The sequence below is a fragment of the Vicugna pacos genome, chromosome 7 (genome assembly GCF_048564905.1).
Source record: "Vicugna pacos chromosome 7, VicPac4, whole genome shotgun sequence".
Taxonomy (NCBI): domain Eukaryota; kingdom Metazoa; phylum Chordata; class Mammalia; order Artiodactyla; family Camelidae; genus Vicugna; species Vicugna pacos.
The window spans coordinates 45,326,307-45,340,530 of NC_132993.1; the positions used below are offsets into that span (position 1 = coordinate 45,326,307).

General features: G+C 40.8%; 1 protein-coding gene and 1 long non-coding RNA gene across 4 annotated transcripts in view; one reads left to right on the forward strand and one right to left on the reverse strand.

Annotated features, from left to right (window-relative positions):
* PALS2 (protein associated with LIN7 2, MAGUK p55 family member) overlaps positions 1 to 10,760 on the reverse strand; it is a 102,951-nt gene extending 92,191 nt beyond the window's left edge. For 2 of the 3 annotated variants that reach the window (XM_072964819.1, XM_072964820.1), the window contains exon 1: positions 10,588 to 10,760. The gene's annotated coding sequence lies outside the window, so the exon portion shown is untranslated. Of the gene's footprint in view, positions 1 to 9,946; positions 10,206 to 10,587 lie in introns of those variants that run through there. The other variant, XM_015237270.3, reaches the window with a different exon arrangement.
* LOC140697405 (uncharacterized) lies at positions 10,486 to 11,992 on the forward strand. The gene is made up of 2 exons (XR_012074409.1): positions 10,486 to 10,705; positions 11,447 to 11,992. It is a non-coding gene; the product is annotated as an uncharacterized lncRNA (long non-coding RNA).
* The last annotated feature ends 2,232 nt before the right edge of the window (positions 11,993 to 14,224 follow it).

Below are 14,224 nucleotides of genomic sequence, written 5' to 3' on the forward strand. Positions count from 1 at the left end.
AGGGCTAAATGAAATCTGACTTACTAATTGATACCCAGGGAAGTGGTCTCAAAAGAGCTTTCCTATCCTTTAATAAAAAAGGTCAAATATAGTTGAGAACAATGCACTTAAATCTAAGAAATATAACAACTTATTTAAAAATAAGAACCTAATTGAACCTTTAAAACAAGATCAGGGCTTATCTTGGGAAAAAGATCCCCAAACGCTGAAAATCCAGGGACTATCCTTTGCCTAGGAATCCCTTGAAAACTTCAAAATACCTCTATGTTCCATTTGATCAGACACAGTGAATCACAATTTCCCAAATTCATCTTTTACTCCCCATCCTCTCTGCCACCTGTCTTTCTAGCTCTCAGTGCTTCACCTTTAAATCATCACCGCAAATCTTTTCCTAGTATTCTCTTCTTCACCGCAATCCACTCAGCCTGACATCACATAGATCATGTTAAAATATCATTTTAATGACAATACTGCATTAGAAAAACACAGGATTTTCTGACATCCAAGAATGCTCAAATTTCTCTTTTAAAAATCTAGCTTTCCAACTACTTAGTCTACTTCCTCTATTCTCTAATATAAACTCTGTCCTAACTACACTGATCTTCCTACTCCCTGTATGTACAGCCACATATCTCATTCCCACCTAAATGCCTTCACTCAAGTCACTCCACCCAATATTCTTTTTTTTCTTGGTTATTTAATATCCAATCAATTGATGGCCCACTTCTTGATTTTTTTTAGAATCAAAGTTTTAGAGCTAAAAGGGATCTTAGGTCGCATCTCAAAATTAATTCAATCAAATGAGCAGCAAGTCCCTCCCTACAGATGAGAATTTCTTAAATTCTTTCAGAACTTGCATAGTCTCCTACATAGATTAAGTCTGTAGCACTACTTATGTGCTAATTTGTGAGGTCCTAATTTGTTCCATAATAAATATTAAGCATAGCCTAAGTTCACGGGACAGTGCTTGGCTGAAGGGATACAAAGGCCATTTCTTTCCTCAAATAAACTATATAAAGAAACCCTTTTATTATGTCAAATTCCATTCCATACGTATATAAACAGATTTACTTAGGTAAAGACTTCTATTTGAGTGTAACAAATTCTAAGTTGTTGTTTCTGGAGATATTTTGAGAAAGAGGGAACTGCAGGTTTGGAAGATAAAAGAGAAAGGAAATAAAGAGATGGCAGAGTAGTAGTAGAAGATATTTGCAGGGCATTCTTAAAAGATATAGAAACAGAGACAAAACAAATTTCCAGCCTTCGATCTAGAGTCACTCTGTTGGGAAGCAGAGAAAGGAGATAAGAACGGAAGGACAATGAGAGCCAAGTCAGTGCCCCACTATGTTAAGTTCTGACTCAAACTGGCATGAAGTTACCACGGCTGGAAAGGAACTATAAATACTCACTTGGCTACAGTGAGCTGAGTGAGTTAAATAAAGGTTACTAAAAGCTTATTTTTTTATCTCAAATATCCAAGTTATTCTATTTCTAAAACAACAGAAACAGAAGTTGAAGTTAGTAACCTTTATGTGAAAATAAGAAATGCTCTGATTAAGACACCCCAAAAAATGCTTCTAAGGATTTATGAAGCATTTCCTGCCCTCTCCCCTCAAGACTGGAAATCCTGCAACTTCTTTCAAGAAAGAAGTGGGTAAATCAAAACTAATTGTATAGTATCTGGTATTTCCAAACTGAATTGCAACAAATGTCACTGATAATTTGTTTGATATATTTAGTGTTTTAATTGGGAAGACATTAAAAGTTTATAAGGTTTTTTTTAAGGGTTCATTCATAGTCTCAGACTCCTTAACCTTATTTCCCTGTAACATTTTCAGTTCCTTCAGGGGAAGTGTCTCTACGTTGGGGTTTTTGAGAACCTAATGCTAAGGATGGCAAGAGCATACTGTGATGGTTTTGCCTATTTGCCTTCAAAGTGTGTTCCAACCGTCTTAAAAATGTGGTTTAAAATTTTTTTTTCATTTATTCTCCCATTCCAAAAGATTACTAGTTTAAAAAAGAAAATGAAAAACTTCTGGATCAACTTATGTAAAACTATGTGACAATCATTTAATTTCTAAAATAAGGAACTTCAATGATTTAAATTTCTTTAACTTAGCTATTTAAGTTTCTTATACCAGAGTCCCAGATAGGATATTCAGTAGATGAATAAAAAGGCAAATAATTTTCTTTCTGTAAAATTAAATTTCCCATATAACATTTTATTATATGTATATAGACAAAAATATTCTAGGTAAAATAAAAAGGCAAATCCATTTGAGGACAGCCACATTCACTCCAAATACTAAAGAATTTCATACGTGATAATGGACCATTATGAACATATTACAAATATGGTCATTCAAAACAAAATACTACATTATCAAACACTACTTACTACTTTAGATTTTTAGGGGAAAAGCAGGAGGAAAAATCAGGATTGTGTGAATTTTATAAAAATTTTAGATTATGTTGGAGGAATCTTTGAGGTCACATAGTCATCTTTCTACCCAATATTTAATTAGCCTTTGTTAACACACTGAAATGTCACCTAAAAATAAGACTTATTAACGTTAATCAACAGCACATAATATACTGGACTGCTTTAAAAGTAAAGTTCTTTTAAAAAATATTTACTAAATGAGACATAGCTCTTATACTGCAAAGGAAAAAATGAAACTTATGAATCAAGCAAACACAACTGAAAACATGTTCATCCAACAAATATTACCCACTGTATAAAGAACACTGTACCAGACAGTAAGAGAAGGGAAGGACAATGACATCTATTGTACCAGACTCTGTACTAGATACTTTACTTATATTACCCAATTAAAGTAGGTGTTATAATCTCTGTTTCAGAGTGAGGCATACTGAATTTAGCAATAATGCCAGAATCTCTGCCGGCAAGCTTATTGTTGGTACCACACAGACCTCTGTCCTGAACAAAAAGAGCTGGGAGTTAGAAAAGCTGGAATTACAACCCATGTCTCTTAACGTTTTTGCCATGCTGAGTAAGAAAATAATAAGTACCCAGTTTCAAGAAATTGTATCATTTTAATTACATAAGAAACGGTGAAAATATTTTGCTAGTGAGCAAAACTCCACATAATATTTGCTTTTGTTAATGAAAAGCCAACACTTCTTTCAGTATTTAGTATTTTAAAAAGCAACTCAAACATTAAGCTGGTACTAACAATAAAGTATTTATAGTAATATCATATAGATATTTACAAATTCTGTCATTATAGTATTAAAACAAAATTTTCTAAAACTTCCAAAAATTTGAAAGTAACTGTGACCCCTAGCTCTCACCACATCACTAGATTAGAAGCTATTTCAATGAGCTGCAACTGGAAGTAGTATTTGCAGTATCAGACAGCCCTCTTTTTTGTGCAAAATAGCATTTCTTTATATGTATACACACACACACAATATTGTATTTGATATAAGACCATGGGAGTTAGATTGTTCTTTATATGAAAACTAAGTTGAATGCTTTGGAAAGACCCAAAGAATGCAAGTGACAAAACAAGAAAACAAAAACTACAAACTGTTGTATATTTAAGTGTGAGCAAGACAACTATAAACAACTGAGAAGTCATAAAACACTACAAGGATCCTACACTCAGGTTCCTTCAGAAACCTTTAAGTTCTTGCTCCAAAGCTAGGAATTGGTAATAATGTACAAGTTTATATAAGAATGTTGACCCAGAGCTGCAGGCAAAAGATACATACTCAAAGCAAATGTTGGTGCATGAATATACATCTATATTTTGAAAGTGAAAATACATTATTTAAGGTATATGTGAATCATCTGTTATGACTCTTCACTTAAATCAACTTTCAATCAACCAAAAACTATCACGAGTCATAATCAAATTGTATCAGAGGGTTTTTACTCATTATATGTGCTGATATAAGGTTTTTTTCAGCAATGATATATAAGAAACTATTGGCAATAGTTACCTTTAGGACAAGGCTTCTCAATCTCAGCACCATTACATTTGGGCTGGATAATTCTTTGTGAGGGAGGGCCCGTCTTGTGCATTGTTTGCAACATCCCTGATATGTGATATCGTATCTGATAGCGCCAAGAGCAACCCTCTTCCAGTCATGACAGCCAAATGTCCCTGAGGGAGTGCTGAGAGCCCAGCAAAATTGTCCGTGGCTAAGAAACTCTGACTTAAAAATGAGAGGAATGAGGATGGGGCAGAAGGACTTTAACCAGCCCTCCTTTTCTGGATCGTCTGAATTATCACAGTGGTCCTCCAAAAGAAATCCTGAAAATCTGTGAATGTTTTATTATTTGGAAAAAGGATCTTTACAGATGTGATTAGGTTAAGGATCCTGTGATGGGGAGACTATCCTGAATCAACAGGGTTAGGGTGGGGGCCTCAAATCATTTGTGTCCTTGTGAGAGAGGCAAAGAGAGATTTCTTTCTCTCTTTCTTCTCTCTCTCTCTCTCTCTCTCTCTCTCTCACACACACACACACACACACACAAGAGAAGGCAATGAAAAGAACAGAGCTGACAGAGATTTGAAATTCTGCCCTTGAAAACTGGAGTGATGCAACCACAAGCCAAGTACTTCTGGCAGCCACCAGAAACTGAGGAAGAAGAAAGCAACAGAATCTCTCCTTGAGCCTTTGGAAGGAGCACAGCCCTGTGGACACTCTGATTTTGGTCCGATGTTACTGATTTCAGACATGCGTCCTCCAAAACTGTGAAAGAATAAATTTCTTTTGTTTTAAGCCACCAAGTTTGTGGTAATTTGTTATAGCAGCCACAGGAAACCAATCATCTAAGGGTTTTAATTTGATTTTTTAAAAACTGGTGATGAGCAAATGATATAATGTGTGAAGAACATTCAGCAAAGCTCCTAAAACATAGTAAGCATTCAGTGACACTGCTGATGCCATTATCAATACTAAGCCAATTATGTCTAAGCTCCAAGCTCTTGGTTAAAAAAAAAAAAAAGTAAAAATAAGGATGTTCAAACAGTAAAACAGGAGAATACATGTGCAAGACTCAGGAATGCAAACACATGAATCAGCTTCTTATATGACTTATACTTACCAGTTATGTCAGTGTTATCATTTGTCCTGTACTGAAAAGACAAATTGTGGATGAGGCTAGCCAAAGACAGCTTCTCGGGGGAGGAAAACTTTAACATTTATTAGCAGAGAAGAAACAAGGGGGCAAGGAAGGGGAGAATATGAATGTGAGCAAAGCAATGAAAATTAATTAGATGCTTTCAGAGTTACCAATCTGGCTAAAATAGAGACCAAAGTAAGAAGACCAAGTTCTAGGGTTAGAGCTCTCTAAATGGTATAGGATCTTAAAAGCTATGCTGACTGATTTAGTAAAAAGAATGTTTTATAGGATGTTATTATTTTACAAATACTGGCTCTTGGGGACTTAAAAAATATAAACATGCTCTGGCCCCACACCAGACCTACTAAATTAGAATCCTAGAACTAGTGTTATCCCACACTAAAGGATTCTAATACCCACTTAGGTGGAGTTAGTTCATGGCAAAAGACCTACATACAGAATCAAAATACCAAAGTTTATAATGTAGCCTCAAAGTACGCATTCATTTAAATTGACAGCATTTTCCTAGGATAAAACTCCTCCAGAGACGTGGTCGTTCTGGTGTGAAAATGAACTATCATTAGGATACCTACTTCGGCGACTGCTCAATCCTATTTTGCGTTATTACAGCAAGTACAATCAAGTTCTAACAACATGGCATAGTTTGTTGAACAGGGGAGGGATAGGTGCTAGAGGAATCTGTTTCCAGTTGTCTAGCCCGGTGTGGAGAAAACTTAGCAGCTGCTAGTGGCCATATTTTCCATTAAAAGAACTAGGAAGTGGTCCTCTATAGCATGAGAAGACATGAAGCAAAGGCACAGTGAAGAGTAAAGAGAAGAGATGACGTATATCCTGCTGGCGCTAGAGTCTCTGAGTCTCAACCCTTGGTTTCCCTTAGAAACCGCTGCATCTTTACAATCTCACCTTTTGTTCATACTAGTTAGAAAGGATTTCTATTACTTACAGCCAACAGCCTACTTACTTCAAGTGTCATCTATTCATATCATTTCAAAAAGAAACATTTTAACACCAAAGCCTTAGGAGGGACAGAACCTAACCTAAGATTTTTTAAAAAGAATATTTATAATTAATAACAGCTGTGTGGAAGGAGCAAGTCTAAGTTCTTGGAATACACTGTGATACTAAAGAGATAAAAATCACTGTTCTAATTGGGCTTCCATTCTAGTAAGAGTATACAGATAATAAAATAATAAGAAAATACAATTCAGATAGTGATAAATGGTTTGCAGAAAAAAAATTAAGGTAATAGGATAGAGGAAAATAAGGATGGTGCCATTCTGACAGGATGGTTGGATAGTATGCTTATCTGAGAAGGTAATATTTGAACTGAAACCCAAAATGACGAAAAGGAGCCAGCTGTATTATATTTTAGGAAGAGAATTCCAGGCAGAGGGAACAGTCCTAAGTCACAAACAAGCCATGACATTTCTGAGGGAAAAAAAAAAAAAGGCAGTGTAGATGGGTAATAGTGAACAAAGGGGAATGTTAAAGCAGTGTGAAAGGAGTAACTGATCTAAGAGGAAAGTTGTAAGTTGCTAAAGCAGGTAGGAATCAGATCATGTATAGGAACTAGTTGGCAGTAAAAAGGATTTGAAAAACTCACTACATTGTCTTTAACTCTCATTTTGCTTTGCATCGGTGGTAACTCAGACAGGCCTTTAGAAACAACTCCCTAAGTATTAAACAAAATGTTGAAGTTAGCCAGGAATGAACATTTCCTAAGCAGAAAATCTCTCTTTTGGTAGACTATGAACTTTTTTTTTTTTTTGGCAGGGGGTAGGTAATCAGGTTTATTGATTTATTTGGCTTTTCAGTGGAGACACTGGGGAATGAACGCAGGACCTCGTGCATGCTAAGCATGTGCTCTACCACTTGATATGAATTTTTTCAAGAGGAAAAAAATGCAAAGCCATTTTAAAGAATAATCTAGGGTGATAAGATGATAGAAACTACTTCATGAATCTACTATGATCAAGTCTGCACAAAGGTTTTAGTTAAAGAAGAACTTAAAAACCTAAGGTTTTTCTAAGCTACAGTAAAAGTACCATCCTTTGTTTTGCTGAGTTCACTGTTACTGAATTGGACATTAACAAGGTTAAATCTGTCAGAAGAGAAAATTGGAAACTACACTTCTTTTTGACTTTACTGTACCTCCTGAGAATAGCTAGAGATTAATGGTCAAGAAAATTGTGAGTTTTAATCTTATCTCTATTACTATGATAAAGGAAGACTTCCCCTATGTGGTGAAATTAGATACAAGGGATGCTTCAATATCTCTTCCTCTGAAAGCTTTTTAAAATAGAAGACCAATCAGTTTAGAGGTCTGGATATGGTAAACCTCACAAAAGAGTGGTGTTCTCTTCAGCTCTTTCCAGACAACTAATATCTGTATACACAAAGTAATTAAACCTGCATTGCTTCTAAGATTAGTATCAGTAAAGTCACATCTTTGAAAGTTCTAATGTATTCATGAATTTATCTTTCACTATGTTAGATATTTAGTTAGCCCATATAACAGTAGACCAAAAAGTAGATTGTCAATAACACTATCTATAAAGAGAGGTACTTGGTGAGTGTGGTGTAAGTTAAAGAAACAGTCATTTAGATACCTTGATCAAGACTTGATTCTGAGTGCATCCCCCTCAACACACTTCCAGAAGTTTGGCAAAGTGCCCAGGGATGATTAGCAGCAGTGTATGTGAGGGAGGGATACAATCAACCTAAATTGTAAAGTCTCCCCCCAGTGGTCACATACAAATACCAAGAAGAGTGGGGAAATCATTGTAGCTTCTGTGAGGCTGACCAAAAATACTCTATGTAGAACCTGGTTCCTACAATGAAAAAAATCAAATCTTTAATTCAGTAATAGCACCGTATCAGTAAAGAGACCTTGTATGCTTTCCTGCTCTTATGATATTCATAAATGTGAACATTATTTTTAGAAGGAAAGAATCTACAGGTAAAACAAACCAGCACATTTTTTGGGTTTTTTTTTTAGGAATAATTTAACGATATCCTCAAACAGCCTAGTATTTGTTTTGTCTAATGGGGAGGTGCTCATTTCTCCAGAAATATATATTAGCACATTCCTTGCAAGTTAACTACATCTACCTGAAATGGAGTTCTGACACAAATTTAGTCACTTACCAAATGAACCACCTTGTTAAAGAAACTTATCATCAGTGCTAAAAACCTAATGTCTAATTTGCAGGATACTCTTTTAAAAAGCACCTAGAACTAGGTAATTTATAATCAAGCAAATAATGTCAGAAGTACAAATGGGTTCTTTGCCTCTTTTAATATTTATTTTGCTGGTGTTTTTATACTTAGACAGCCTTTGACTAGCACTAACCCTGTATTATTTGCAGCTCTCAGCAATAATTTTCTGATGTTTCTTATTTTTAACATAGCTTGGATTAAAAAATGTGAAAAGCATTTAATTAAAGTACCAATTGTCTTCTTTTAACCATCCATTATAAAATGATAAAGTATATAAAGGGATGGTAAATACTCAATTTCAACTTAAAAATAGCTTTTAATAAGATAACATAAGAGTCTCATAATTATGATTTCTTGGTTATTCTAAGCTAAAAAGAGGGGCAGAGGGGGAAGGAGAGAGAGAAGCAGGCTGTGCAATCCTCTGGAACAATTTCAGTCTGAAATGAGACTCAGGAAAAATGCAAACTGCTCCCACAAATGTTTAAGAAAAATATGATTTGTTTAAAAAAATCCAACAGTTGGCCTAGAGAATAACAAAAAATGATTCTTATGTAGAGCTACCACACTTGCTTAAGCCCCTAATTTTTCCAGTGTTTAATTTAGAATGTAAATTTAAAAGATCACTTTCAAATATCAGTGGAAAAGGAACTGAGTGGCATCAATTAGAAAAGGATACTTACATCCCCAAGTGTTTTTTCATAAAGTTATTTAGTGTACGGTCTCTATAGGACAAAACAGAGCATTAAAAGTGTTACCACTTGTATATTATGTAACCCTAGTCGAAACTAAAAGCAGCATGGACCTTAAAAAGTAACACATTATGCAAACGTATATTTAAACATAAATTTAAATATATGACAGATTTCAGATACAAATGACCTCACAATGCCACAACCCACAAAAGTTCTTTGTTTACTGTAATTAGGCCTCAGAAGACCTGACTAGAATCAGGCCGGATACCTTATCATAATCGCCTAGTAGATGCCTAGAATAAGCAATACCGAGAGGTCCGTTGTTTTACCTACGTACCGCAATTATCTCCGCATTGGTAACAGTGTATTACCTAGCCTAAAATATTCCACAGACATAAGTTTCCGAAGGAGCATTTGAAACATTTCACGGGAAGAAATGGCTGCTAAATCATGCTCCAATTGAAGAGCATTTTAACGCACCTCAAATGTTCTGAGCCCTATTACAAGACCAATTCAGGAAGCATAAAGTAACATTCCAATAACCCCCAAAGGCGTAGAGGAGTAAAACGTGGCTGTCTTGACCTTACCCAGCTGTTTGTAAGTAATGCGGAGAATTTTGAGCTACCCCATCAGCCTTCAATTCCCTTTCTCGCCTGCCCCCAACCCCTCTCACCACAATGCACGCCCCAGCTGATGTAAATTGAATAGATGAAATCTCGAACTGTAATCCCAGGAACTGGGAGATTGAGACTAAACTCCCAATAAAGTGTTAAAAAGTCCTGCAAAAACACCCACCAACCAATCCACATCCTGTCAGCACACCGACCAAAGATTCCTCAATCGACTCCCTCCTGGCCCCCCACCCCGCCAAACAAACAAAAAGCCCCAGCACCTTTCTCATTCCAGACCAACGTACCCAGAATAGGAAGGCACTGCCTTAGCCGCGAACGCCTCCGGAGCAGCGTGTGCTCGGCCCACAACCACTTCGGCCAAACAACTGGAGTCTCGTGCCTCGGAAGTGGCAGCAGTACTAGCAGAAAGCCTCCTCCCCCAAGTACTCGGAGCTCGGGAGGCAGCTGGGGGCCTGCGAATCGCCCCCTCTGGGGACTGACCCCGAAGGTATCAGTCACCGCAACCACCGCCCCCAGCGCTGTTCTCCATTCATGCTTTAACGCCACTCCGCCGCACAAGGTGTCGGCGCCCGCGCCCCACGGCCAGAGGGGGCCTCGCGCGCCCCCAGTCCCAGCCCTGCCCCCGCCTGGGCCGCGCCGGGGAGTGCGTTGGGAGAGCGGGGCGCGGCGCCGCGCGGCGGCTGGCAGCATGGGCCAGACACGTTGCCGCGCTCGGCCCGCCGGCACGCCGGCAGCTGGGGCCCCTCCAGCGCGGGCCGAGCCGAGCACCCCCCCGCCGTCCGCGCCGCCCGCCCGAGCCCAGGTGCTGAGGGGGCGGGTCGGGGTCCCCTGCTGGCGCGAAGCGACGAGCAACAGGGCGCCCCCGGGCTGGCCCGGCGCGCGGCGAGACCGTTACCCGAGCGACGTGGGGGCCCCGGCAACTCACCGGCTCACACCTCGGCCGCCTCCACGCCGCCGCCGTCGCCGCTCCCCTTCGCCCGCAGCTGCTGCTCTTCCTCAGCCGCAGGCGCCGCGGAGGAGCCCCATCTACAAACTCGCCGCTGGTAGTTGGGAACTGGCAATGCGGCTCACTCTCCTCCGCACCCCTGTCCCTCCGCCCCCTCCTTCGCACCCCACTCCGCCAGGCTCCGGTCGCCGGCGCCGCCGCCACGACCGCGCGCGCGGCCAGCCTCCCCTCAGCCGCCCTCCTCCTCCTCCTCCTCCTCCTCCTCCTCCTGCTGCCGCCGCCGCCGCTGCCGCCGGGGCGCGCTCCCTCCCGGCCTTGCGCGTGCGCCGGACGCCCGGGAGCGCGCGCTTGGGCGAGAGGAGGTGCCACCGCCTCCGGGAAGCCGGGCCCCGCCCCTCCGGCCGCGGCTCGGCGGCCAGGTGGAGCCCATTCTCCGCTCCCGCTCCCGCTCCCGCAGACGGCGCCCTGGCCTGACTGCGCCGCCCGCACCCCGCGTCCACTCCCGGGTCTCCCAGGTCCTGGCCCCGAGCTGCCCCTGCGAGAGGGTCACCAGACCCAGTCCGCGCCAGGTCTTCCAGGCCAAAATTACCGCTGTCATTCAGCATTTACTGATGAGCAAGATACTCCACGGGCGTGAAAGAGGCTGCTCCCGGCCCTTTCCAGGAGTTTACATTCAAAGAACCCACCGGTCGTGGGGCACAAAGGATAAAGAGACCTCGAAGAAAAGCCTCTGGAAAATCTCCCTCCCCCTTCACACCCCCGCCCCCCTGTTCTGATGGTATTTGGCAGGTTCTCCAGCACCAATGGATGGTGTCCTTCATGAATTTTTTTCCCAAAGGCCCAACCAGAGAGTGTGATTCACGCCCGAGGAAGTGGACGGACACTAGCTCTTTTCATAGCACGGAGGCTCCGTGGAACTCTCAGAGCCGGCGTTGCCGAACACTCCCAGGACACCAGTTGTTCAGCTCCTCCCAAACATCTGGCCTTCCCAGACCTCGGAAGTAGGGACTGCGCCATCCTTTCCATCTTGTCTCCGCGGAGAGCGTGGTGAACTGTGATGAGTGTCCGCGTGTGCAGATGACACATTTTGACAGGAGCGCAGATTTAATTTTTCAGTTGAAAGGAACTGAGCAATGCAGTGCGGCAGAGGCTCTGGCTAGAAAAACACAGCAAGGCTATCAGAGAGCTCCCGATTCCCTTAACATCTACCTAATCCCAAGAGAGCTTTGTGAACCCTCAGACCTGTAATGGGGGCTTTTGGAAATGCTGTTGTGTTCTAAAACTGAAGAAACTATGAGCATGTTATTTACATTTTACGCAATGTTTACTGCAGTCTTTTCAAACCGTGAATGTAGAAAGTGCAAGTAAAACTTGAGGAACATGACATCAGGTGGCTTCCTGTGTGCAGCCTTTCTTGGCTTCTCTTGGGCAGTTGCACTATCCTGTACAAACCAGGCATTTGATAAATGTTTGCTAACATGGCCCTTTGGATTCAGAGGTGCAGTTTCAAGCTGTATTGTACCCCCCACCCCAACCCCCGTGAGCATGGTTAGCATGCAAGGAAGGGAGAGAATGTTATGGATGAGGTGTATCAAGAAGGCCCAGCACCCAAAACTGATTTTTCTCTTAGCCTCAACCAAGCATCAAAGATTAATTTACTTTTCCATTAGGATCATTAATTTTGCTAACCAACATGCAGGGGAAATTTGTAGAGTATTAATTTAGAAACTTCTTTCCTGGAACAACAAACCTGAGGAAGGAAAATTGGAAGCATTTAAGGACACCTGAATGTATTCAGGGAGACAGTAACTTTGGGCACATGTTGAGCCCCACTCCCTTGTAGTCGGGCCAGCTGAATGAAATGAAGTAGAATTGTATTGTGTGCCCAAGAGTAAGGCAAGGCAGACGCAGGAGAGGAGAATGAGGTTTCTCTTCTTAGAGAATCAACAAACCTTTTGGGAATTCCTTTTCCTCCTCCTTGCTTCCCAGGCCCATTTGCTTCCCACCGGATACCCAGTGGCTCATTCCTGCTGCACCCTACCCAGACCTGTGAGCTCTTCTTCCTTCTGACCCCAGCCTCACCACACCCCCTCCTACCCAGGTCATGCCCTAAGCTCCCCTGAGGGAGAGGGGATGAATGTCATATCTGGTGTGTCCCTGATCCCTTATAGTACACTTTTATTTTCTCAAGGGTCTTCTGGCAGCAATGTACTAACCTCCTACTCCCTGAAAATAGGATGAAGTTAACTAAGGATGTTTTGGGGAGGGAGAGAGAGGTGAATCTCTGCCACTCAAATTACAGCACGTAGTCCTTCCTGACTAGGACCAACCCTGGCCAACTCCCTTATCCCTGCATGTACCAGGGACCTAACATTTGGGAGCAGGAATACAGGAAAATTATCTTTCATTTACAGTTCCAAGTCTGTTCTCTAAGTAATGACAGCTATTAGATGGAGGCTTATCATCCTTGTAAGACAGCCTCATTCTCACATCCAGACAAAAATGGTCTTGCTCCACACCTATCTTCAGTTGCTTCTCTTCAGGATGCTCTTGGCAGTGAAGTTTCTCTTTCAGTGTCTATATTTTATCAAATATTCATGTACAAGTTATATTATGAAAAACGACTTCTTTTTATAAATAATGGTGCCACTTTGTGATAGTCTGCCCTTCCTTTAAACTTTAAACGTAGTACATGCCAGAATAAATTTAAGGTGATTTAATATGAACATTGGAATTCTCATCATTGCTTGCCAGCCCACCTTTCTGAGAGGTCATCATTGCTGAGACACTACCCATCCATTTCCCATACCTGTTACAAATTCTTCATTCCAGGAAAGGGGAATGTTATGATTAAAAATGATGAGGAATCCTTCTCTTTAGTGTCCTTAACGGTTTGACTTTTCATTTCTTTCAAGGTTACTCTAAAGGGATCATAATTTTGCCACAGTCCAATATCTCCTAATTGTGACTCAATTTAAAGTCTGAATTTTGATTTTTAATTCCAGAGCATCTATCATTGGCTTTATTTCCTCCTTCAAATATAAACAAAATCTTCTATACTTTCAACGTGATTGTGTTTTCTCTTCTAACTTCCTTTGCTACTTCAGAAAATGAGAATTTTGCTAATAGTAAAATCCTCAAATCCTAGCAAAGCAAGTCCTACTTGCTTGCTTTTCCAACTAATCCATCATAAGAGCAGTGATGCTCCTAGAATATAGCTTTATGAAAAATTGCAGCTGACATGCACCACAATGTCCAACCAAGCTTTCCTCTAGAATACTTTATTTAGCTTCACCCCTTTTATCTCTGTTCACAAAGCTAGGTCAGATTGCGATTTCCAGCCTCCTTGCTAACCTTTCTAATTCTAGTCTCTCTCTTGCTTGCTTGCAATTTTCTCTACACTCAGAGCTGTACATCTCTTTGGGCTGTTTATTGGAGTCATCCAGAGAATATTAAAAAAATGTTAAAAAAAAAAAAAGAGAACAAACCCACTGATGGCTGGTTCCCACCTCTAGGTTTAATCATTCTGCTGTGTAGCCCGGGCACCAGGGCTACAAAACTCTCCAGTTAATTCTAATATGCAGCCAGAGTTAAGGACTACTGAAATGAGTCATCT